The sequence below is a fragment of the Ursus arctos genome, unplaced genomic scaffold (assembly GCF_023065955.2).
Source record: "Ursus arctos isolate Adak ecotype North America unplaced genomic scaffold, UrsArc2.0 scaffold_17, whole genome shotgun sequence".
In the NCBI taxonomy this organism is placed as follows: Eukaryota; Metazoa; Chordata; class Mammalia; order Carnivora; family Ursidae; genus Ursus; species Ursus arctos.
Genome location: NW_026622841.1, coordinates 15,771,487 through 15,796,724, shown reverse-complemented (window position 1 = coordinate 15,796,724; position 25,238 = coordinate 15,771,487). Strand labels below are relative to the sequence as shown.

General features: G+C 47.6%; 1 protein-coding gene and 1 pseudogene across 1 annotated transcript in view; one reads left to right on the top strand and one right to left on the bottom strand.

Moving 5' to 3' along the window:
* CCBE1 (collagen and calcium binding EGF domains 1) overlaps positions 1 to 25,238 on the bottom strand; it is a 225,886-nt gene that overhangs the window by 47,545 nt on the left and 153,103 nt on the right. The window lies entirely within an intron of this gene.
* Positions 23,922 to 24,984, top strand: LOC113253176 (glyceraldehyde-3-phosphate dehydrogenase-like; annotated as a pseudogene).

Here is a 25,238-nt window from a genome sequence, read left to right as displayed (position 1 = left end):
AGCTTTAGGAGCCTAATATGCCCCGAAAGCTAAAACAACGGAAGGAAATGAATCTCTGGGAGCAAGGCTGCTGAAATGCAGGGTTAGTAAAGCCATGGAGAACACCCAGCCTTTTATTCCGCTCCAGGAACAACTGTGCATGGAGCCCTCAAGCCCTGTGAAATGCTGACCCTTGAAATATAGATGTCTGGAGCCTTCATCGTAAATTAACCAAAGCTAGAGACCTCTCTGCTTTGACAGGGCTACGACCCTCCTTTCTGCACGGCGGGCAGATTTCACTGGCACTGGGCCCCCTTCCCTGCGCTTCACGTCGTAAATGAGGCATCTCCAGGGAGCTCTCAGGCCAAGAAACATGTAGCTACAATTTCCCAATTCAGATTTCTGCCCACGGCTCTGTCCCTTGGGAATTAAATGAGGAAGTCTTAAAGCGGAGGGCTTTCCTTGTAAAGGCTTTCAAAGACGGAGGGGACCCAACCGGAGATCTTCTTTCTTAATTCCTCACGTGACCTATTCCTCACCTGCATCAAAGTCTTACGGAAAATGAAATACAATGGATGTTGATTCAGGTCTCACTTCATACATTACCGAAATGGGATTTCTACCTCTAAATCTAATTTACGGATGAGAGCAGGAAGCTTCTACTTTAGACACCCAGCTACACATGACCCGGGATCGCGGTAAAAACTTCAGATTAGCTAACAACTGGAAGCATTCAATTTGACTTAATTCAACCAACGCTTAATGGAGAGCTTCCCATATGCCAAGCCAAGCATTTTCCATAGATTGATTAAATTCGCATAACCACGCTTTTCACAGACAGGAAAACTAGAGCACAGAATGCTTAAGTAACTTGTTCAAATTAGTAGCTGAGCTGGACACGAATCCTAGCTGCAGGATTCACCGCTTCCTGGAATGGGGTGTGACAGGAGGTACGGCACGTGGCCCTTGAGGACAATCAGTGTGCCAGAAATACACCTTCGTAGCTCCCGAGAACACAAGACGGGGCATTAACAGCATCGTGACAGAAGTACACTGTGTTTTCCCAGCACGGATGAGAAGAGTCGCAACTCAACGTCAGAGGCTGCAGAAATGTGTCGCCCACGGGAGCTGCTCCTGCCCCAGAAAAATATACCAGGGCCCAGACAAAGGGACACTCACCCTCACCATATACCAGCCTCATCTCTAGCTTGGCCCCAAATCCAGTTTCTCTGTCTTGCAATCTCAGTTTCCCTCTGCGGAAAAATTCCATGTCCTTGACTGAGGATGGAGACCACTTTCCAGATGTCTCCCCCAAGCCCGAAACTCATGGAATCCGTGAGTCAGAGAGTCACAGGACAGGCCCAGAGGGAGCGCCACCGAAATATTTCAGGCAAGAGATTAAGACAGTGTCAATAGGGTAGCGGGAACTACAATGAGGACAGAGTTTAAAGAAATTTTGGAGGCAGAGTGTACAGGAGTTCTTAACACACAGGATGTAGAGAATAAGAAAAACAGAGAAGTCCAAGACCAGAGACTTCCCTCAGTGGAGCTGTCTGGAGGATGAGGTCACCATTAACTAGGGCAGGTTAAATGGGAAAAAAGCTAAATACAAGAGACTTTTATGGCGCAAATTTTGGGATGACAGAAGGTCTTATTTACCCTCGGTTTGGACATAGTGTTTAGGATGTTTGAGGCCTCAGGCAACTCCAGGGTGAGGCAGGGTCTTCGGAGGAACCGGTAAAGCTGAGCATCGGATAAAAACACCCAGGGAAGGTGTGGGCCAAGGACCGGATCTGGGGAGACGTCCTCCTGCAAGAACTGGGCCCGGGAGGGAAGCCGGAGAGAGAAAGAGGACTAGTCAGAGAAGCGATATCGAGGAAGCCACAAAAAGCCCACGTGAGCTTGAACAAATCACTGTCCTGCTCTGGGTCTCTGTTTCCCATTCTGGGAAGAAAGGGTCTTGGACTAGGGCGATCTTTATGATCTCCCCCAACCTCCAAATAGCCAGGCTGTCGAGGTGATGAAAATGTTCTATATCTTCACCGTGGTGGTAGTTATACGGGCGTAAACTTTGTCAAAACTCACTGTACACTTAGAATTGGTGCATTTTATTGGATGTAAATCAGGGCGCCTGGGGGGCTCAGTCGGTTAAGCGACCAACTCTTGATTTCAGCTCAGGGCAACATCTCAGGGTCGTGCGATCGAGCCCTGTGTTAGGCTCCACGCTCAGTGGGGAGTCTGCCAGAGATTCTCCCTCCCTCCCTCTGCCCCTCTCAGGCACGTGCGCCCTAGAATAAATATTTAAAAGAGGATGTAAATTATACTTAAGTTGGTTTTAAAAATTCCCAAAAAAATAATTTCTGGCTCCAAGTAATTACCATTCCATGCAAAATTATTAATGATAGCATGAAATACTCCATTTATGAGTATTTTTTCATTGGAAAAAAATACAGGTCAAAAGACATATATCCTCAGGCCCCGGGGTGGGTGGGGGAACAGGCATGAATTGGAAGGAGCTGCTGTAAGAACTTAGTTTCTGACCATTCCAGACATTGGTACGAGTGAGCTGAGGTCTGGAGAATGCTTTACAAACACATGGGAAGCTAACGAGAGCCTCTGGGCGGCTCTCAGACATGGCTCGTGCTCTAGGTGCTTCAGGACAGCTCTAGCCCCCTGGGACCTGCTGCTTACGGGTGCAGATGATCTCTAGACAAATCCGCTCAAGTGATGGCTCTCAGGAGCTCAGCCCGCGTCAGTCACTACACGGATAAACTCGGTAAGGGCTCCTGAGGCGCAGGAATGGATGTTCCTGATACAACATATACCCATTTTTAAAACAACTTGGGCCCCTTGGTATCTGAAGTACCAGTTAGGAGGGAGAGGCTGCCACCTCTCTATATGGAGTCTACTGAGCAGTCTGTCACTTCCCATGGTATTTTTTTCCTTTTTGCTAATTTTGAGAGAGTTTCTTAGGGTAGCAAGTCTGATCCCCTACAACAAAGTATAATTTGGGGCTCTATGATAAAGGCAGCTCTGCAAAGAATCTTATGGGCTACGGGAAGATATGTGAATCTCTACCATTGTACGTGCTGCAATCAGGTTCTGCTAACTGACCATGAACTCCTCCAGAACAGGGATCAGGTCTCAGTTATCCTGAGGACCTAGCCTAGTGTCTGAGAGGTCACGGATGCTTGGCACATCCCGACTGAAGTGCACTTGGCTAGAACTCCTTTCTTAGGGAGAATGTATCCAAGATGGTATTTACATGATAAGAGTAAGAGCCTTATCTTCTTTTTTTCCCCTCTTGGTTTATCTTTTCTGGCCTCCTGTGAGCTCTTCTTCCTTCCTTCCTCCTTTTCTGTATTACAAGGTGCAGAAGGAATTAGGGGCTGGCAGGAATAGGGATAGAGATTAAGGAGAGTGTAACCCTCATAATGTTTCCTGCACCGAATAATGACGAATTGCCTTTACCATCTTCTGCCTCCTGGGACTAAAAATATTCAGCTTTATCTGGAGTAAACAGTATGTGCTCTCTGTCTGAGATGAGGAACTGGGAGGCCAGCTAGTCTAGGCAAGTTGTCCAAGACTGCTCAGTAGTGCAGCTGGAACCGCAATCCAGAGGCCGCTGGCGACTCGGCCACCCTGTCCAGGCTACGAAGCCGTGTCGGGATGCTAATTTTGGATCTTCGCTCAGTGGCGACATAAGCCCCTGTGTTTAGGAGGCCCGAATGAATCAAAACAGTTAAACACAAAAATGTGGATGGTATCACTTTATGGACATCTGTTTTAAAGTCTGGCAGACCTGAGTTTGAAACCCAATTCCCCCACTTAGTGGTTTGACGAATTGATGTAAGTTACGTATAAATTCACTTCACAGTTTCTTCTTCTGAGAAATGCAGTACTGATAACGTACTTCGTTAAGGTTTCAATGGGATGGATAACGCACTTGGTATAGTTCTTTTTATATAAGAAATGTCCAATAAAGAGAGAGTAATGATAACAGGAGGAACAGTCGTGGTTACTGTTATTCTCTGTCCTCTTCCTCGAGTGCAGGGGTTACAGTGTGTATTCAATGAATATTCAGAACAGTGATGACAAACCGCTGTGAAACACCAGAAGGCATGAAGATAAACACACATTAACTTACACTGAATCAATGAATAATAATTGAATGCTGGCCCTGAGCAAGTCACTAATAGATGTCCTGGGAAATGGAAAGAATCCTAGAATAAAAAGACCTGGTATAATCATTGAGGATTCAGGGGTGCCTGGGTGGCTCAGTCGGTTAAGCGTCTGCCTTCGGCTCAGTTCATGATCCCGGGGTTCTGGGATGGAGCCCGAGTCCGGCTCCCTGCTCAGCAGGGAGCCTGCTTCTCCCTCTGTACACCTCCCCCAGCTTGTTCTCCTTCTCTCTCAAAAATACATACATAAAATCTAAAAAAAAACAACAACCATAAGAACAGTTCAACTACAGCTTCACCTTTGAAAAAAATCTGATAGTCAAGATATCAAAAGATACTCAGTCCATCAAAAATGACCACAGAATAGGGCAGGCCCAGACCAGTGCGGTCTGAGAATTCTCCGTGGATTAGATTTGGATTTTATGGGAGGGATAAGATCTATCTAGACAGTGAAGAGAGTGGAAGGCCACTCAGGGCAGAGACAGGACATTCAAAAGAGCATGACGAGGTGCTGTTTATCCTGGCCCGCGGGACATAGCACTGTTTGGTTTTTGTTACGTGGTAAGAGATAACAGTGCCTTACTAGCTAGAGCCTCAAATTACCCAGAGAGGTCAGTCTCTGTGCCTGCCCGCCCACGGCCTCTTCCTAGGGAAAACTGCCCAGCCCGTTGTTGCTTCTGACTGGGTAGCCCGGACGGTCCTCCTTTGTACCAAGAGGCAACGCTCCCGCCCCTCTAGGTTGAGAAGACAGGGAAGGGGCATCTGGAGCAACGGTGTCCAATGTAGCCATCTCCCCCAGGACAAAACAGCGAGCCAGACCCATCTCCTGCTCCTGGCCAGGGCTCTACACTAAGACACCCCGTGAGGAGGCTAGCTGGCCATAGTGGTACAGCGGAGTCTCCCACAGTCGAGAAGGGTATGGAGAGACCAGGGGGCTGAAACCTGGAGTCGAGGGAGGAAGCTGGGTATTGGTCAGACTCCTGAGGGCAGCGGAGACTTCATGAGGGAGACAAGGGCAGGGCCACCCCCAAGGAGTCCCAGTTTTCTGACCCTGCGCCTCCCCCACCCCACTCCACCCCATCCAACACCAACCATCCTAACCACAGCCCCCTTTGTTGAGATTCAAGTGGCACTTCTGTTCTTTGCAACCGAGATCTTGATCTTTTCCAGTTACCTGGTAACATATGGACGGTCCAGTTTGGGGAAGTAGTAGTACAAAAGGCTTTTGATTTGGGGGTTAATTGCAAATAGGGTCTCCATGACTGCTGTGTGTTTTATCAAAAGCACAAATATTTGTTTCATGTACAGAAACTACTCATGGATGGTTCAAATATTTTTTTTTCACCTGCAGATACAGCCCTTACTACACTGAGAGTTGGATTCTGTCAGTAACAGATGAATATTCACGTGCTTTTAGCAGTTAGTAAATTATTTACTGGTAACCTTGAGAAAGAGTTGTAGCTTGACCTTAAACAAGAAGCCAGCGGTACCAGGCTGAGCAAAGCAAGCCGAGGAGGAAATGTGTTTCTTAACTGTGAGCTTGCTTTAAAAAACAAAGGAAATTCTAGTGTCTCTGGCAACGTACGTGTGTAAGTCCCTGGCAGTGCCTTGGTGCTGTCTTCTGAATGGCTTTCCCTGGGGTCTGGTTCCTTATTCCCGGCCAAATGACACGTGTCTATGGGTTCCATTAGGAGGAAGTGATTAAGACTGACAGATGCAGTGCTGTTTCGTGCAAGTGACCGCTCCTTGCTGTTGTCAATTAAATGATGCCCCTCCTCCAGATCTTTGAAATTCTTTCTAATCTGGTCTCCTGATGGAACCTCAGGCCACGCGGCTCTCAGAAGTTGGAGAGAGCTGTTTTCTTCTCTCCCCCGAGTATAGCATCTGTGATAATGAGCAAATAGCGCCCTATGATTAAGTGATAACTATAACCTTGAAAATGTGCCCTACTGGCTTCAGTATCATTTAGTATCGTTCAGTATCGTTTACTCACACATCCGAAGCTATGCTATGGACACTAGGAGACACCACTATCCTGGGGCATCAACTGTTTAAAAAAAAAAAAAGGATGGTGTTCAACTCAGAGGAGTTAGTCTGTGATGGACTTTTGGGCACTGTGACAAAGTGAAGAATCCCCAGATACCATGTGGGGGGCGGTGGCAGTGAGGGGTGATGGACACCTTGTGGCAAGGGATGGACTGCGGTCTAATAAATGACACTAGGGAAGCAATGGTCTTCTTATGCTCAACAGTGGCCCACGGAGCCTGAGGTACCATTTCAACACTGCGGTGATCTGCACATCTCTGCAGGGACTGAAGTGTATTTTTATGTGGGTGGCAAGACGGAGCAATGGTTGGGGAGCAGGGGTCAACAGGAAGGACCTTCCCACACAGCCACAGTTGCTCTAGGCATTTCCGGTTTGGGCCAATATCTTCCAGGGATTGGCATTCTGGGGGCTCTGGATGCATATGAGGAAGGCTATCTCAGGTACATCTCATGGAATGAAGGTCCACTTCTAAAAAGCCCAGTTCTACAAGGCAGGACGTTGCCCTCCAGCAGGGGTTTCCCTGAGTCAAGAGAGATCCCCCAGGAAAATGGGGCAAAACTATGCTGGGTGCCACCAAGACCACCCTCTGGCCCAAGGATGCCCTGGTCAGTACCAGCCTGAGCATAGCCCTTGCCCACAACGGTGCTGACCGGCTGGACCTGGAGCACAGGGCTTTCTCACAGATCCCAGGAGACCACCTCAAGTGCCTGTGTGGCTCACCCTGGGGGACAACCACAGCAGCGCCCCTCCCCCTCCTTTATTTCCACTGTGGCAGCTGTGACAGCAGTGGGGACCTTCCGAAGAGGGTCAGGCAGGTCCCACGTACGTCATTTCCCTTTGGTTTGTTGGCTTCTTTCTTCTGAAAGAGACCACAGTCTCCTGAATGTCTTTCTAGAAGCCTCCCAGCAGGTGTAGGCCCAGAGACAACAGCTGGCTCCATCCAGCAACCTGCCAACATACCCTTCGAAGTCCTCATCCCCCCTTTCTAATGAGGCTGCTTGGCCTGGACCCCACCATCTGATTAAACCTGGAAGTCAGGCAAGGGGGCCTTACCTTGGAGAGAAGGGGCAGTGGGGAGCGCACACAGTGCTCCCTCCTTGGGCACGGCTTTGTGCCATCCCACCCTCTAGCAGAAGCTGATGAGCCAAGGGCAATACTCAGGACCTGCTCCCCACTCTTCCACAGACCGTATTCTCACCGCTGTCGGGGGCTCCTTGCCTGGGGCAGTGGAAATCCATAAAGGGTAGAGAAGGGCCTCCCAGAATGAGTCAGGGTAAGAAGCTGCTGTCTTAAGGAGTCCCAGTGAGTCCTCACAAGGAAGGACAAGACAGTCCGCGATCATGCCCATCTCCCAGGTGAACAAACTGAGTGCCAGACAGCTCAAGAATCCTGGCCAAGGTCATAATGTGAAGAAGGGTTAGAGCCAGGATTTCGGTCCCCAAACTACAAAGCATAGTGCCTGGCTCAGAACAGTCACTCATTAAAAAATCTGAGGGCAAAATAATGCAGATGTGGAAAAACCCACGCCCTCGCGAGCAGAGCCTCGTCTGAGCCCAGGGATGGCACGGCTGCTTGGCAGGAGTGTTGGCCTGATGGTGATGTGGGAACTGCATGCTGGGGCTGCCCCCTCTCCCCTGGGGACAACACCTCTCCTTCCACCTCCTGGCTCTAGAGCGTAGCTCTGGACCCATGGTCACTAAAGGAGGACAGAAGGTGGGTAAAGCCCATTTATCCTTCCTGAGACCTGGGCCCCGAGTGTGGGCAGTCAGCAAGACCGAGCGCGTACCAGCTAGAGCTGAATCCTAGAAAATCCACTGAGGTGTAGAGGAAACCCCTTCCCGAAGTCTCTACGCAAAGGGTGACTAGTCTTCCCCGCCTGACCCCAAACACACCTAACCTACCCTTTGAGGTCCAGCTCATCTTCCTCGGCTTCTGGAAGCTTTCTCTGAACTCCTCCCCACCAGGAGGGCTTTCCAGTTCCTGTGACATCCCCGTACTATCTGTGCTCATCTCAGGATATCTAGAAAAAAAGCCGAACAACGGTGGGTCGCAATCCTGGCGGCATGCTAGATTCTACTTGAGATTTTTTTTCTTTTTAAACGATGAACATACTTACGCCCAGGATGAACCCCTGAAAAACTGAATCAGAACTTCTGGGGTTGGCACCAGGGGATCAGCATTTAAAAAAAAATCAGCCAGGATTGAGAACCAGGGCTTTGGATGTGTCCTTTTTTGCCATCTAGCTGGGAGCTGCTCAGGGCAAAGCCCCAGCCTCCTGCACTGCGGTCGGGACCACCAAGCCCAGGCTTGCCCATCGCCCGTGCTCACCGAATGCTGGCTGCGTGACTGCAGCCTCCACTGAAAATCGAAACAGTCCCCAGGTGGGCTACGGGGCATGTTTTGTGCCTTTGTTTTTTTTTCCCCTGGTAAGAAAAGAGTCATATGTTTTCATCCTCTGATACGGGCAACCTAAGAATATGAATTCCAAAAACAATACATCTCCCCCAACCCCATTAACATCCCGAGGGAGGAACAGGCTGTGTTGTCGGTTATCTCCTGCTTTCAATTATGGAGCCTTCAGCCAGATTCCTTTGTGTGCCTCTGAGGCCCCAGCCTTGTAAATGGCACACTTTCAATTATTTATCTAAACAAAGGTGAGCCAGAGGGCAGCGCTAAACACTTGTCTGGTGAACTTGAACCCAATTCTGCGCCCTTGGAATTCTCAGGCTTATAGGACTTGGCTTTGTGGCTCCAATTTCCTTACCCCCCAAAAAAAGGAAAAAAAAAAGAAAGGAAAAAAGGCACATTGGATTCAAAGCCATAAATTCCATTTCAGAAGTGAGAGGCGGGCCAGAGGGGAGCAAGGACCTGTGTTTTGTGGCTGGCGGCTCTTCTGTTGCTAGGCTGCTCAAATCCAACAGTCATAACTCACGGGCAAGGACATGGACCGCTGGCTCCCTTCCAAGTTTGCGCCCTGTCTCCTGTCAGAGGATGCACTGCATTCTATGTCACCAATGAACAATAAATCCCCTTGAAAAAGAACAGACGGACCAACAGCGATCTGCAGATATAAGGAGAGGAAAAGCCCCCTCTTGCTTGTGGAGACAGGCTCCTGGCTCGTTGTCAGCAAGAGTTCTGACCTGTTCTTTGTGAGGATGGGTTCGTGCCCATCGCCCCGAGGACCAGCCTGTGGCAATGCCCATGACACGGTCTGCGGTGCTGTGGGTACACTGGCTGCCGCGGAATGAGTGGTGAGCATGACCCGTGGAGATCAAGCACCCCTTCACGTGCCATCGACTGTCAGCTGCAGAGAAAGAGTAATTTGGGAACAACCGACCAGCCGGAGGTCAGGATTCCTAGGTGTCAGAGGAGCAGGTAGTAATGACAGCTAACGTTTACCGGGTGCCCCAGTGTCTTCCGGGCGCTCTGCACTACACAGCACCGTGGAGAGGCGGAATCCCGCCGCACAGAGGTCCAGAGAGGTGAGAGAATTGCTCTGGCCACACAAGTGATGGGACTGGAATCGGTACCAAGATCCGCCTGACTCAGAAGCCTGGGTTCCTCATCATGCCGTTCTACAACCTTCCCTTGTCCTAGGACGGACTCTCGAAAATGTTTCTGGAATCCACCTCTCCTCTCCATCCCTGCTGCCAGCTACCTTAGTCCAGGCCTAAAAATCTCTCAATCCTTTTTTTTTTTTATAGCCTCTTAATTCATCTTCCTGCCTCCCATCTTTCCCACATCCCATCGAGCGCAAATATTTTAAAGCATATCTGTTTTAGGGCCCTGGGTAAGAACGTTCCTTGGCTCCAAGTGCCTACAACTCCAGTCCAATCCTTTGTGAAGCACAAGTGGCCTCACCTCACCTTGTCCTTATCATTCCCCACCGGGATCCGGCCACATCAAATGTCCAGCTCACAAGATCCCTCTATCAAACATTTCCTATCCCCTTCAGCTCTCACTTGTTTAAGTGTTTGTCCTGCCTCCCCCCAGACCGTGAGCTCCTAGGAAGCAAGGGGCTTGTCTTGTTCGTCTTTGTAATTTCCCCAGGATCTGGCAGAAGGGAAATGCTGATAAATATTACAAAGCTGAGTCACTGACTGAATGAACAGAATCACAAATTAGGGACGTGGGGAAGCAAAGATCACTGAATTTTTGACAACTGACCATATACGCATACGGGTTTCAGTCTAATCAGTCTCAACAATTCCTGTGTTATCGTGTTATTGATTTTACTCATTTCCAGAATAACCACAAGACATTAAAAAATTAAATTCTAACTAAAAATATACTTCCTTGACATTTTAGTCTAGAGTTATTCCATTCAAAAGTGTTTTCCTCAGGAACGGCTATTAGTAGTAGTATCTGATCCTAGAATGTCCACCTTTTTCTTTCTTAGCCAAAGTGCAATTTTCTTGACTAATCAAAAATTCTCATTGACCATTACTATTCTTACTTGTTTGGATAAAGAGTCAGCACCCAGTTAAGTTGATGGGCGTATTAAATTGAGTCTTTGACGTCTTCTTGCCCTCCCCATGAGAGCTGGAAGTTAGCGTGGGCAGAGGTCGGCATTGAGCTTTATCTCAACAACTTCTTCTTTGACATCATCCCTGGTTCTCTGTGCCAACCAGGAAGTGACTTCCTCTCCCCTTGAACTTCCATAGTCCTTGCTGTGTGTGTCACAGTAGCAAATCGCAGTGGAAAGGGTGCTGTGCGGGGAGCACCATCCCTGCTAAAATACAAGTGCATCACGGGGGACTGGGGGGTGGATTCACCTCTCTGGACCTTTGTTTACTCATTGCAAAATGAGGGACTCACATGAGTTGGGTTACATGGCCTCTTTCCAGCTTCTTCCCAGCTCTACAACTCAATGAAAAATTGAGTTGTATCAATTTTTGAGTTGTATCAGCTATCTTGATACTATTTGAAAGCTCCCTTGTGGGGCGGAAGGTGAAGTGTAAGAATACAGAACTTTGGGTCACACTCAAACTATTAAGAGTTGAAAACAATGATTTGAATGTAACGTTCCCCTTCATTTTCCAAAGGGCCACAGGATGGCATCCTCAACTCAACACACAACAAGGAGATGGCCCTGCAGGGTGAGAGTGACCGTCACTGGGCCTGATGCTGTAGGTTGTGTTAACAATGCCGTGACACGTTCATCATGACAAAGATGGGTGATCGCAACTATGAGCAAACTCAGAAGCACATACATGGGAAAAACGACTTAAACATTCCTCTCAGGCTCAACCACTGTGAATTCAAAACATAATGCTTTAGACGAGCCAAATGTACACCCCCAAAATGTGAGAATTAGACGTGCAGATGGATTCCTCTAAGGATGAGCTTTAAGTTCCAAGTGACCTGGCTGGAGAAAGGGAGACTTGGAGAACCAGCATTTTCTAAGTTCTATAATTTCATATCTTAAAAGGAGAACAAAATAATAGTCATTCATGGGGAAAGATAAATATAGTAGAAATTTGGGCAAAAGAGAGCTTCTACAGTTGAACACTATGTTTAGGGCTAACTTTCCGGGCAACTGAGCCCAAAAAGGGAGCGACGACAAGTTAGTTCTAATATGTATAGGTCTGTACAAAAGGTAAGAAATTTACCAAAAGGATGCTCATCACTCAGAGTCCCAAGTGGAAACAGAAGGTGCATTAAAATTAGGATAATCCAAGGAGGGGCTGTTCACGAAGGCTCTAAGGTACAAATATGTGGGCGGGGTGTAGGGAAACCACAAGGGCAAGTGCAGGAACTCAGGGCTGACCACATAGGAGCCGTTGCCACCTGCGGAGGACTGAACACTGCCCTCCACCAGGAACCTCAGAACGTGATCTTATTTGGGAATAAGGTCTATTACAGATGTAAAGATGGTAAGGATGGAGAGATCATACTGGACTGTGGTGGGTCCTCAATCCAATGTAAGAGACAGAAAAGGATACACAGAGACAGAGAAGGCGACCACTTAAAGACAGAGGCAGAGAGTGCAGTGATAGGTTTGCAAACATTGTCGGCAGCCAGCAGAAGCTATCAGAAGAGCACGGGCTTGTTTCTCCTTAAGAACCTGCAGAAGGAACCGATCCTGACGACACCTTGATATCAGACTTCTGGCTCCCTGAACTGTAGGAGAGTACGAGGATATCACCCAGCTTGTGGTAATTAGTCATGGCAGCCCCAGGAGATGAATACAGCACCGCACTTCCCAAAGGGATGAAAAGAGGGCGAGGAACTGAGTGCAGGGGGAGAGTGTGTGCTAAGGGGGCCCCGGGGTGGGGCAGTGAGCTTCAGCGGCAGGTGAGCAGCAGGCTGAGGCAGAAGGGAGCAGAGGAATTAATGTCCCGACCTCAAACCTCTTTCCTCCATCCCTCCCATCTCCCCCGGGGTCTCCCACTGGTTATACCCAACAGGGAGCCAGAGGGGGTGGGAGGCCCGCAGACATGGGCCACACAAGGGCCAGCCCCTGGGCACAGAGCAGGAGGTCACAGGGTGGACAGTGTATCTGGAGGGGTGGACAAAAGCTACCAGCATGAGACACAACGTCCCAATGATCACTTACTTCTGGGATGAAAAAGCTGGAAAGTATCAACCTAAGTCTTCCCTTCCCATAAAGGAAGGGGCCATTACTCCCCCCCGAAATAAGAGAGGTTGGGCTTCCTTCTTCTATACCGGGTCCTTTTTGGCTGAGGTTTCTCTGACTCAAACTCTCTTTGCCCCCCCTCCTTTGTTTCTTCTGTCTCCATCCCCAGCCTTCATCGTGGCTTTCACTGCAACAGAGATCCCCACATCTGCATCGTTAGCCCAACCTCTCACTCCAGCTCCAGCCCCACTTACCAACGATCCTGGGAAACCTTCACCCAGATAGCTCAACTGTTCAGAGTCAAACATTTGAAAATCAACCATATCATCTTTCCAAAACCAACATCCCTTTGGAATTCCTCATCTCATTTCTCTAACCCAGACAGGTTTAAACTCTCCAATTCATTCCTTTTGCCCAAACAGCAAGGCTGTTGGTTTTAATAAAGACACTGTGTTTCCATTCACTCTTTCTCTTCATTTCAACAACTGCCCCCACTTATGTCAAAGCCACATCCGTCTACACTGGGTAACGGCTAACAGGCTCTGAGCTGGTTTCCACAATGCCGGGTTCCCAGGTCTTCCAAGTTTGCCATAGCCAAGCAATACTGCCTTCCTTACGCCACGCCCATGTTAAAAAACTCAAGGACCCTTTCTGCTGCAGGCCTTGTCAGATCCATGCTCCCCCCCCCCACCATGGGCTGCTGATGGTCTTCACGTTCCAGCTCCATCTTCCTCTTCCAACCTTATTCCACATCATCTGTCAAAGGAGAACCTTGCTGTGGCCAAGCTGCTTCCTTTGCGGTCCTCCCCTCATGCAGTACTCACGCTCGTCCCTTTATGACCTGATGAGAACAGTCACCTACATTCTGTATGCGAATCTGCCACGAGTCCAACTGAACTGAAAGCATTTGTCAAAAATCCTACAGATCTTACATGCAGTGAATACTTTCTTGGCGATCAGTACTAAGTATATACCTGACCATAACCCTGTGCATCTGTCCCTATATTCTTATTTTCCAGATTAATGTACAAGCCACATGTGGTGGGAGTTCATGTTTCTCTGGGTCACGGAAGATATTGCAGCACAGTAATTAAGAGCTTGATCTTTGGCGTCAGACAGATGTGAGTCAGAGTTCAAGCCCATTCACTACTATTCTTGGGACCTGGGACAAGCTCCCTACCTCCTCTTTGTGACTCAGGTTTTGCATCTATTAAATGGCAATTTGACACTCTCCTCATAGAGTCACTGCGGAGGTGAGAAGAGCTAGCTAGCTTATGTGAAGCACTTAGTACAGGACAGGCATAAAATTAGCCTCTTAACCATATAAACAGCGAACAGCACCGTCACACAACTTCTACTCGAGGCCAGGGAGTGTCATTTCTGCAGCCCAGACATGGACAGTTGGTTGCTGGGTCACATCACGTGGTCCCCATTCTCATTATCCTTGTCTCTTAAAGCCAGCAATTTTGTTCCACCATGCTAGGTCTAAGAAAAAGCAGAAATAAGCTTCCAGACCACAGTTTTTCCAAACAACCAAACCTATAATCAGTGCTTCTGAGGATCCCAAACTGTCTTGTATCCTCAGCAGACTCTGTGAGAAATTGGCCATGTAGGCAAATGCCTGTCGTGCCCACATTATCAACAGTTAGCTTCCTTTCGGGCATTGCTTAAGGTCAAAATCAAAAGCTAATCAAAAGGTTATCTATGTAAAGATGCACACATGAATGAAAAATTATATGCACATCGCAGTAGCTGCAATGGATAGTAATCTAGTATGATCAAGAATTTTAATGATCTTATCTATAAATTATTTGCTATCATTTAATACATATAGCAAAATCCAGCAATTTTATTTTTATTGTTGTGCATTCATAGATGCATGGTAAATACCAAGAAAATGCTAACAGTTTAAATTGTGAATGTAATTAATATAAGGGGATGAAAAAGGAAAAACAAAGAACTCGGTCCTTACCCAGAACCCCTCATGGGCACACACTGAAACCATGTGATTTTGGACACATTTGGAATCTAGCACATTTCTTAGGTTTGCAGAAGCACACCACACAAAGGAGGAACTTCAGTACCCGGTGGAAACAAGCCAGATTCATATAGAAGGGGATTAGGAAAAACTCTTTCATGTATACTTTCTAACGACCTTTAGGGAATCCAGATGGTTCCTTTGCTCTGAACATATTCTTAGATAGGGTTGATTTACTGAATGTCATTGTTAATGAGCTGGGTGAGAAAAGAAATAATTGTTTCAGTGCCCCTACTTGTTTTCCAAGCAGTGGAATGGTGATTTTCTAAGGGGGCAGGTGGGGGAAGGGAGTCACTGTGTGAACCATGCTGTTCAAGGGTGCTGGGCTGCCAGAGGCAGGAGAGGCAACAGAAAAGTCCATGAACCCAAACCCCAGGCCACCGCGCTGCTGGAGCTGATGCTGTGAAATGTGAGCCTCTGTCACCGCGGACTTCTTGGGCAAGACAGACAGAAACACCTGGGGAGCAACGGCACCTGTGCTGTGAAGGGACAACCAAGTATTCTGAGTGACCGTCGGTTCTCGCTGCTGGGTGAATGGCAGGGAATGCTGGGGTCATTTGCCATACTGTGTGCACAGTGTGACATACTTATTAGGATTTAATTATATTTTCTCCATCTTTGCTCCAACACCCTGCCCCCCACCCCATCTTTAGTCTCAAACCCTCAACAACCTCTGCTCTCTGCTTTCTTTCTTTACTACCTGTAGGACATTGTTTTCCTAATAACCAGGATGACCTTTAAAAAATGTCAGTAGTCCCTCTGCTCAGACTGCGCCACTGGCATCCCACTGTACACAGAATAAAAATTCAAACTCCCTGCTCTGGTCCATAGAGTCCTATGTGATCAAATCCCTGGCTTCCTCCCCTAATGAAGGTCCTCCCTCGTTCCCGGGGCTGGAGCTACACGGGCCTGCTTCTGTCCCCTCCCTTCACATCACGGCACGCCCCGTCACTCCTGGTGTTCTTCGCAGACCCAGATGGCTGACGTTTTGGCACACTTATATGAAGCACGAATATGGGGATTCCTCAAGAACATTGCTGTATTTACGGACTGGTCATGTGCAATTTATGTGAAGATATGTTTGCTGTGCAAACCCTGCCACAAGACAAGTTCCCAAGATTTCTCCCCGCACAACCGGACCCCTACCCTCCTCTAAGCTTCTGCTGGTTGGAGTTCTGCACCCCCTGCTGTTCAAGACGTTACCGTATTTCACTGAATGCAAGGCATTATCAATTGTAAGATGCGCCATTATTTCATGCAACAAATGGTTTTCTAAGTTGCCAATTAAAATCCGACACAATGTTTTATCACTGAAATTTTATGCTTGCTAAGATAGTTCTTTTCATCCTAATTAGACACAGATTGTCACATGTCATGTGTGTGGAGATAAACAAAGGATAAGAGATTGGTTAAGATGGTCTTAAAACATCCTCACATATGAAGTCTGACTCCTCAGAATCCATTAGCTGAGCGTCACCAATTCCTGTGCTTTACCGCAAAACATCCTTTGTACCACGGGAACACTGGTGATGGGGCTTTTTTAATAGCTATTTATTTTTGGGGGGGGGAAGGGCGGAGGGAGAGGATCTCAAGCAGACTCCCCACTGAGCGCGGAGACAAACAGGGGGCTCGATCTCATGACCCTGAGATCATGACCTGAGCCAAAATCAGGAGTCGGATGCCCAACCGAACCACCCAGGCACCCCTGGTGACGCAGCACCTGTAAATTAGTACCCTGAGTACCAAGAGCCGACTTCTGACTTCTGCTCCAGGAATGCTGAAGATCTCGGATTCGCCACCACCCACCACCTTTTTGTTCTACGGAGTTAAAATTCAACTGTGTACGCCGAACTATTGCTTTACTGTGTCCCCGGGACTTTTTCCCAAGCAGCTCAAACCCGTGACGCACATTGTGATGCTGGCACGTTTGCAAGTAGAGTGCTCTCAGATGTTACAAAAATATCCCCACAGCTGCCCAGACACAAGTGAGCGGAAGATACCCCCATATCTTCAAATTTATGACAGTTGGTCATCACCACCATCGTCACGACAAACATTATTACATTCTAATTCTGGGAATTTGACCTTGTCCTAGCTCCTGCAAGGGGCCCCCAGTGCATCACAGTTCAGAACCCCTCGCTGCCCTCACCAGTGGACACTGGCTTTGCAGAGTGACCATAAACTGGGCTGGGCCAAATTTGGGCAGGAGTTTCAACTCAGAAACAAGAGATCCATGTCAGCAGTCAGCTGTGGGGTGCAGAGCGGAGTATCCACGGACTCTAAGGTCGGGGTAGCCCTTTGTGGGGGTGCTGTGAAGACAGTCAAACGAAAGAGGCAAAATGAGTGGACTGAAACCCGAATGAGAGTGAACAGACGTTTCATGAGACAGAGAAAATAACGTTAGCCTTTGACTTTCCAATCTTGATCATGCAAGGCTCACGCATACGTCATTTTGTTCTTGGGTTTGGTGGTTCCTCTGTAGCCTTATAACTTATTCCCATTCTCCCCTGAGGTAGAGTTCTGCTTCTGGCAGCCAGAGGAGCTATGGCTGTAAGAGCTGGAAACTCCCCTGCCCTGAAATCATCCACCACAGAGATGGGACTAAAGAACGTGTGGGGATGGTGATGTCCCCTCTGAGACAGGCAGAGGGGGTGTCCTTGTGTGATTCTGGCAGCCCAGGGCAGGAGAGAGCCCAAAGCTCCTCAGCCCATATGGGGATCCCCCTTCCCAGGGACCTACTCCTAGGAACAGCATCCTTTCTGCTGGATGAGATACGGACGTGCTGTGGATGAGGAAAAAATCAGTATTATCAGGAGAGGTGCTTAAAGAACAAGCTCCCTGGTAAGCAGCAGAGGTTCACGGGCCTCACTGGAGGGGTGAAGGAGCGAGAACACAAGCACTCATCTCCTCTCCATCACCTGCCCTGGGTCCCACCTGCCTCCCAGCCCAGGCAGGGCAGACAGCAGGGCTCTGCTCTTCCACGCTGAAGCCAGGGCACCCCCTGATGACAGAAGACTCAGGGAGACGGGGGAAGTGAGACTTCTTTGGAGAGTGCATCATTTTCTTGAAGCAGAGGGTGGGGTTTTTCAGTGGAAGAGAGCCGAAGAGTGACATGGGTATAGGAACCAGGGAGAATTTGAAGGGACGCACCAGTTCAGTCAGGAGGGAAAGTAAAACGCAGATAATGAAGCACCTTTCCTGTCTGGCTCTTGGCCAAAGTTCAGCTGGATTCTTCCTTCTGAGGCTTTCTTTCTAGGACTGCCCAACCCTGGCATCAGTCAACAACACCCTAGTCAGGTACGTGGAGTCTGGTGGCAGGTGGGGGACAGGTGGCCAGCGTGCGGTTCCATCAGGGACACGGAGGGCAGTGGTCTTCCGGGTGGGCTGAGCACGGAGCCAGTGGGAGCTGCTGGGGGCAGAAGCAAGCCTGTGAGTCTGGAGGTGGTAGATAAGATAGCCCTGGCTACCCTGCACGTTGGCAAAGGCTATCCTTTGAGAGGAAAAAAAAAAAAAAGTGGGGGAGGACCAGGCGACACCTACGTGAAAGAGCCTCCTCTTGAAAACTTATGAGGCCTGAGTTACAGGTAAAGAAACGGAGGCTCAGAGCTGAAATCCAGTCCCAGGTCTGACTGGCTCCAACCATGCATGCTTCTGCCATCCACACCGTTTCAGGAAGCGAGGAGGGGGAAAACCCCTCCTGCTCTGGGGTAGCCTGTGTGCCACGCTAGGACCACCGTGGGCTGGCTGCACAAGGCACAAGGGACTTGAATGGCCCTCTTGACCTCCACGGCTGGCCGCAGCTGGGAGCTCTGGGACGCTAGAAACCATCCCAAGAACAGCAGTATGACCACCACCTGGCATGAGGCTGTTGCTTTATTATCCTTTCAAAGAACTTCCCCACCCATGTCACCCCACTTGCTTATCCCAGATCTATGAGATCAATGAGGGAGCACTTCTGCACCTTGCACACCGTCTAGCAGACTGCTGCTAGGTAGTACAGTATCCAGTGGCACTTAATAAGTGATTACCATGCCCGGACTTTGGGGGGAGCTCCCCTTGCTTGGCTCCTCCACAGACACATGGCCCTCCCACGAAGTCGACTTGAGAGCAGCGCTCTCACGGCTTTGATCTGCTACTTTGTTTTCCCGAAGCTCAGCCTTCAGCGCAGCCAAGACCAGCGACCTGAAGGGCTCGTCTAACTTGGAAAGCCACGGGTGACATTTTCAGTTGGCTCAGATGCTGAGGTTGAAGCCCTGTGCGTGTAAGGGTAGCTTCTGGCTGGGGCTTTGTTTGCTATGTAATACAGACTTCCCTTGGGGAATTCAGGCATGTTTTTGTTTTTTTTTTTCTTAAAAAAAAAAATGTTGCAGCCCTAATCTAAGTGGCATCTGTTGACTTTAAAGAACACACACTTAATCCTTACCCCGGAGCACCCTTGCCACGACATAGAATGCCTTTTGGTTTTCAATCACTGAAACACAAGGGACAAGCCATCTACTATTTTAGTAGATACATTTTAAGTTGTTTTGGCCACAGCTCCCTAGGCTTTTCAGTGGCTGTTGATAAATTTCTATAATTTCAATTTCTGACCCTCCTGATCCTAGCTCAAGGGTACTTCTGGATGACACCTGGAATTACAATAACCAGGGGGCCAGGGTCAGATACACATGGTTTTAATGTTTGCAAAGCTGAGAAGCAGGAAGTTCGGATATTTATTTTACTTTTTAAATGTATGCATGTCATAGTTTTCTCCAAAGAGGATATAAAGTAGTGTAAAGTGATATGTGAACAAGGGCAAAATGTGTGGGGGGCTCAAGGAAAAGAAGGGTGGGAAGATGAAGCAGAACTACAAGTTCCCCAAGAAAAAGCAGCACAGCTATCGCGACCGGCCTGCTGGCCTCCATGAGCCACACGTTTGTTTCTCAAGTTTTCGAGCTGGTATTGTAGTCATGCGAATAACAGCTATGTTTTATTTAAAGACCAATTATTCGGGAATCAATATAATAGATCTTCCCAAGAAGGGCCCTGAGCTTCAATTTGTCCATAAATGGTATCATTTCCAAAACTGGGCTGTTAAGATTCTCCTCCGCCCATGTCTTTTGAGATCTTCTCAGAGCTACTGTGTTCCGAGTTTCTGAGCCCAGAAAACTCACGGTGTCTGATTCTCTGAGCAGTAGTTCGTTTGGGCTGTCAACACAGACCCTCCAGGAAGCCTATCTTGGACACAATTTCAGGTTAGAAGGCCAAGGTAATCTTTGAGTTTGGCGAAAATTAATTAAATAGTAGGAAAAATGATCCTTTGGGAAAATATTACCTTAACAATTGGGCTGGCTCTACACTGCTCCTCTGCAGGCCTTGAAAAATCCGCTCTGGAGGGAGGCAGGAGTAAAGAGGCTGAGGTGTCAGGCTTTCGGAGTTCAAATCCTGACTCTGCCACTTTCCAGCTGTGCCTTGGACTAGCTAATATCACTGAGCCTCAGTTTCCTCATCTGCAACACGGGCACAACAGGAAGCTCTATTTGATAGGGTTGAGGGGAGACTGAGGAGACCGTGCGAGTCCTGCTCAAGCATGGTGCTCGCCTTATCCTGGTGCTCGAGAAACCTTTGTGTTTCTTCTTCTAATTTACTTTGCAGAGCACAACTGCTCTTCTTCATGGAACCATGTTGCTAAGGAAAGGGAACAAGGACAAAAATTTTTCTTCAGAAAGACCTCTACTTTTTCTCTCTTTGGCTAGGAATGCAAACATCTACAACTCTTCGTTAAGGCTGAGGGATAAGAGTGAGCCAATGAAAATGAGAAAGGCCAGCAAACATGTCAAGTGGCCGATAGTGGCTGCCAGTGTTTGTTGTTGCAACAGGACCGTGTGTGGATGGATGTGAGTCATTAACATTCCACTGATAGGGGGTAAAAACCGATCCCGTACTGAAAAGGAAAGTTGGGTGGGGGGGTCGCCAAGGTTTATCTTTGTTTACTCTCCTGTTATGACTCATCTTGAGGGTTTGTTTCTCTTCATAGGAGATGATTTGGCTCATTAGCACAGACATTCCCGGCTTGCTTACCAAATTTCCACTTAATTGGTTTCCATGTTGTGACCTGGCTCTTGAGACTCCAGATGCTTTGGAGTCCAGTCCTCAGTCCTCGTGGGCAAGGTCATAGTGAAACACAGTGGGGGTGCATAGCAACACGCACGGTGGTTGCCAGAATTATCATGGCAAACACGGAGAATGTACTGGTAAGTGTCCGCAATGGCTGTCCACACTCCTCTGCCAAGAGAGTCCAGAGTTTGGACTTGGTCCAGACTCAACTTTTTCACTGGGGTCTTCCTTAGAAAGCATTGTCTGACCTTTTTTCCAACCGTAGCTCACATTCAGGGCATCTTGAAATAAACCAAATATCAATTAAGCTTTTTAGTGCCAGCCAGCTCGCCTGACCACCACTGCTTCCCTGGCACTTCTGTCCATAACATAAACTTTAACTATGTAAGACAGCAGTGTCTACACCAAGAATGCACATTTTTTCTCATGGAAGGTGGGACACTGGCTAGGAGCTGCTGATGCTACACATGTCCTTGAACATCTATGCTTCTATTTCCTTGTTTTTACAAAAATGGGAGGTGAGATTGCTAGGGCCCTTCTGAGCACAGGATGTGGAGAACAGGGCATCCAACTGAACTGTGTCACTACGAACAATTCATTGGCTCACTCATAAACAAGTCGTGTTTTACATTGTTGATTACAAGGAACCCCAGGTATTTGACATTCTTGGATCACTCAATTTGGCTTCATTAGGGGCAGGGTTTCCTTCTGTTGGGGTAAGAAGAATTTTCACCTGTTTGTGTTCAGAAGGATATGCATTCATGATGACCCTCTGGGCTCTACTTCAGGTAAAAAGTCATTTACTCACCTATAGAGAATATAGTGCCATACAGGCATTATGTATAAGCTATATACCCCTTAAACCAAAGCTCACTGCCTCCTCTACAATGCACATCGTCTTATTCTTGACCTGTCAAGTATCATTGGACCCCAGAGCCCCTGGACATATGGAAGCCCCATTTTAAGACTGAGTATGTGTGCACCGATTAGGTGAAAACATCTGATAATTTTTGTTCCTTTCTTCCTAGAGTCATTTACACTGAACTTAAAACCAGATGCTCCTAACAGCAGGCATGCAAAGAAGTGGGGTTTCTTTCTACTGAGCCATTAGCAGTGGGGTTGGCAGGGGGTTAGAGCCACAGTCACTCAACAGCCCATGTCTTGACTTTGGAAGAGAGACCCATTTTCTTGACCACACAACATACATGGTCCAGGAGGTGGGGGAGTTTCAAAGATTATAAAAAAGATGTGTCACAGGATCAGCACGTCCAAGATTGTTGGGTTGGCAGGGGAATGCTGCCTTCCACAACACTGTCCATGGTTCTGAACCAGGCAGGGCACTTCTCTGGGGAAGGTGGGGCAGAGGGAACGTGTACTCTTGTTGCTAGGCCTGTGATCAGCATCATGAGAAAGAAGATGTTGTTCTACTGGTTTGAATATAAAACGGTAGGTTCAAAAAAGCCTCGGGACCTCCTGGTGGTTCCCAACATTTTTCCAAGGATGCGAGTCTAAAGAACACAAATTCCTCAATGGTAATGATAAGCTTCCCCTTTGGGGGACTTCTCAGGATCTTGGATGGGAGTCAGCTTGCAGTAACACAATAATAATAAACACATTTAGCACTTACTCTGTTCTAATCATTCTCTCTCACACACGTGTGTGTGTATATATATATATTTCTGTCAAGAACTTAAAGAGCCTTGACATGAATAACTCCTAGGAAAATCAGATTTCAAAATATCAGATATATTTAAAAAGGTTCTTCCTTCAGAATCATTACCAAATCTTTGGTGGATATCTTCCAAAGTTTGTTTGCGTGACTTAAGTGTTTAATTTGAATATGTTTGTATGTCATAAAGCCTGAACCCCATAAAACTCCTAGAACATAGTAATTTCTTTAACATCAGCGGTAGCAGTACTTGCTTAGATAGGTCTTCTAAGGCAAGGGAAATCAAAGCAAAAATACACTACTGGGACTATATCAAAATAAAATGTTTCTGCACAGTGAAGGAAACTATCAACAAAACAAAAAGACAACTTACTGTATGGGAGAAGATATTTGCAAATGATATATCCAATTAGGGGTTAATACCCAAAATATATACAGAACTTCTTACAACTCCACACCCAAAAAACCAATAATCTGATTAATATGGGCAGAGGCTAGACAGACATTTTTCCAAAGACATACAGACACATGGAAAGATGCTTATCATCACGAATTCCCAGGGAAACGCAAATCAAAACCACAATGAGATATTGACCTTACACCTGTCAAAATGCCTAGAATCAAAAAGACAGGAAATAACAAGTGTTGCTAAGGATGTGGAGAAAAAGGAACCCTCATACACTGTTGGTGGGAATGTAAATGGGTACCACCACTGTGGAAAATGGTACGGAGATGCCTCAAAAAATTAAAAAACAGAAATACAGTATAATCCAATAATTTCACTACTGAGCATTTACAAAGAAATTTTCAAAGAAAATGAAAACGTTAATGCAAAAAGATACAAGTGCCCCATGTTCATTGAAACATTTACAATAGCTGAGATATGGAAGCGAGTGTCCATTGATAGATGAAGAAGATGTGGTACATACATGTGTGTACACACACACACACACACACACACACACACTACAATATCATGCAGCCATAAAAAGGCCTGAGTTTTTGCCATTTGCAACAACATGGATAAACTTACAGGACATTATGCTAAGTGAAAGAGGTCAGACAAAAGCAAACACCATATGATTTCGCTTACATGTGGAAGCTAAAATACAAATGAATAAACAAAAAGCAGAATCAGACCTATAAATACAGAGAATAAACTGATGATTGTCAGAAGGGAGAGGGACAGGGGGATGGGCAAGATGGGTGAAGAAGAGTGGGAGAAACGGGCTTACAGTATGGAATAAGTCACAGGAGGCTCTCTGCTCCTCCCCTTTGGACAGCTGCATCTTCTGGTACAGTGCCAGCTGTGTCTCTGAGACACTAGGGTAAAGGCTGGAGTAAACGGATTTGACCATAACGGGGGCCTGATCACCAGGACTGCTTTTAACTCAAACAAAGTGGATACAGTCTTCATCAATGACCCCTTCTTTGACCTCAGCTACATGGTCTACATGTTCTAGTCTGATTCCACCCACAGCAAATTCAATGGCACAGTCAAGGCTGAGAACGAGAAACTTGTCCTCAATGAAAAGCCCATTCCCATCTTCCAGGAGTGAGATCCCACCAATATCAAAAGGGGTGATGCTGGTGCTGAGTATCTTGTGGAGTCCACTGAAGTCTTCACCACCATGGAGAAAGCTGGGGCTCACTTGAAGGGTAGGGCCAAGAGGGTCATCATCTCTGCCCCTTCTGCCGATGCACCCATGTTTGTGATGGGCATGGACTATGAGAAGTACAAAAACCTGCTCAAGATTATCAGCAATGCCTCCTGCATCACCAACTGCTTGGCCCCTCTGGCCACGGTCATCTGTGACATGGCAGAGGGACTGAGGACCACAGTCCATGACATCATTGCCACCCACAAGACTGTGGACGGGGCCACTGGGAAGTTCTGGTGTGATGGCCGAGGGGCTGCCCAGAACATTATCCCTGCTTCTACTGGTGCCGCCAAGGCTGTAGGCAAAATCACCCGAGCTGAACGGGCAGCTCACTGGCATAAGCTTCCATGTTTCCATCCCCAGTGTGTCAGTTGTGGATCTGACCTGCCGCCTAGAGAAAGCTGCCAAATACAACATCATCAAAAAGATGGCGAAGCATGCTTTGGAGGGCCCCCTCAGGGGCACACTGGGCTACACTGAGGACCAGGTTGTCTCCTGCTACTTCAACAGTGACACCCACTCTTCCACCTTCAATGCTGGGGCTGGGATTGCCCTCAATGACCACTGTGCCAAGCTCATTTCCTGGTATGAGAATGAATTTGGTTATGGCAACCAGGTGGCAGACCTTCTGGTCCATTTGGCCTCCAAGGAGCAAGAGCCCCTGGACCACCAGGGTCCCGCGAGAGCAAGAGGAAGAGAAAGGTCCTCAGCTGCTGGGGAGCCCTCACCCTAACTCACCCCCCAACACACTGAGAATCTCCCGACCTCTACACAGTTTCCATCTCAGACTCCCTGAAGAAAGGGAGGGGCTTGGGGAGCCCAACTTTGTCACAAACCATAAATAAAGTATACTGTACCCAGCCAAAAAGAAAAAAAGTCACAGGAATAAAATGAGTATGATTGTATGTGTTTGGATGTCATGAGACCTGAACCCACAGAACTCCTAGAAGAGAACCCAGGCAGTAATCTCTTTGACACTAGCTATAG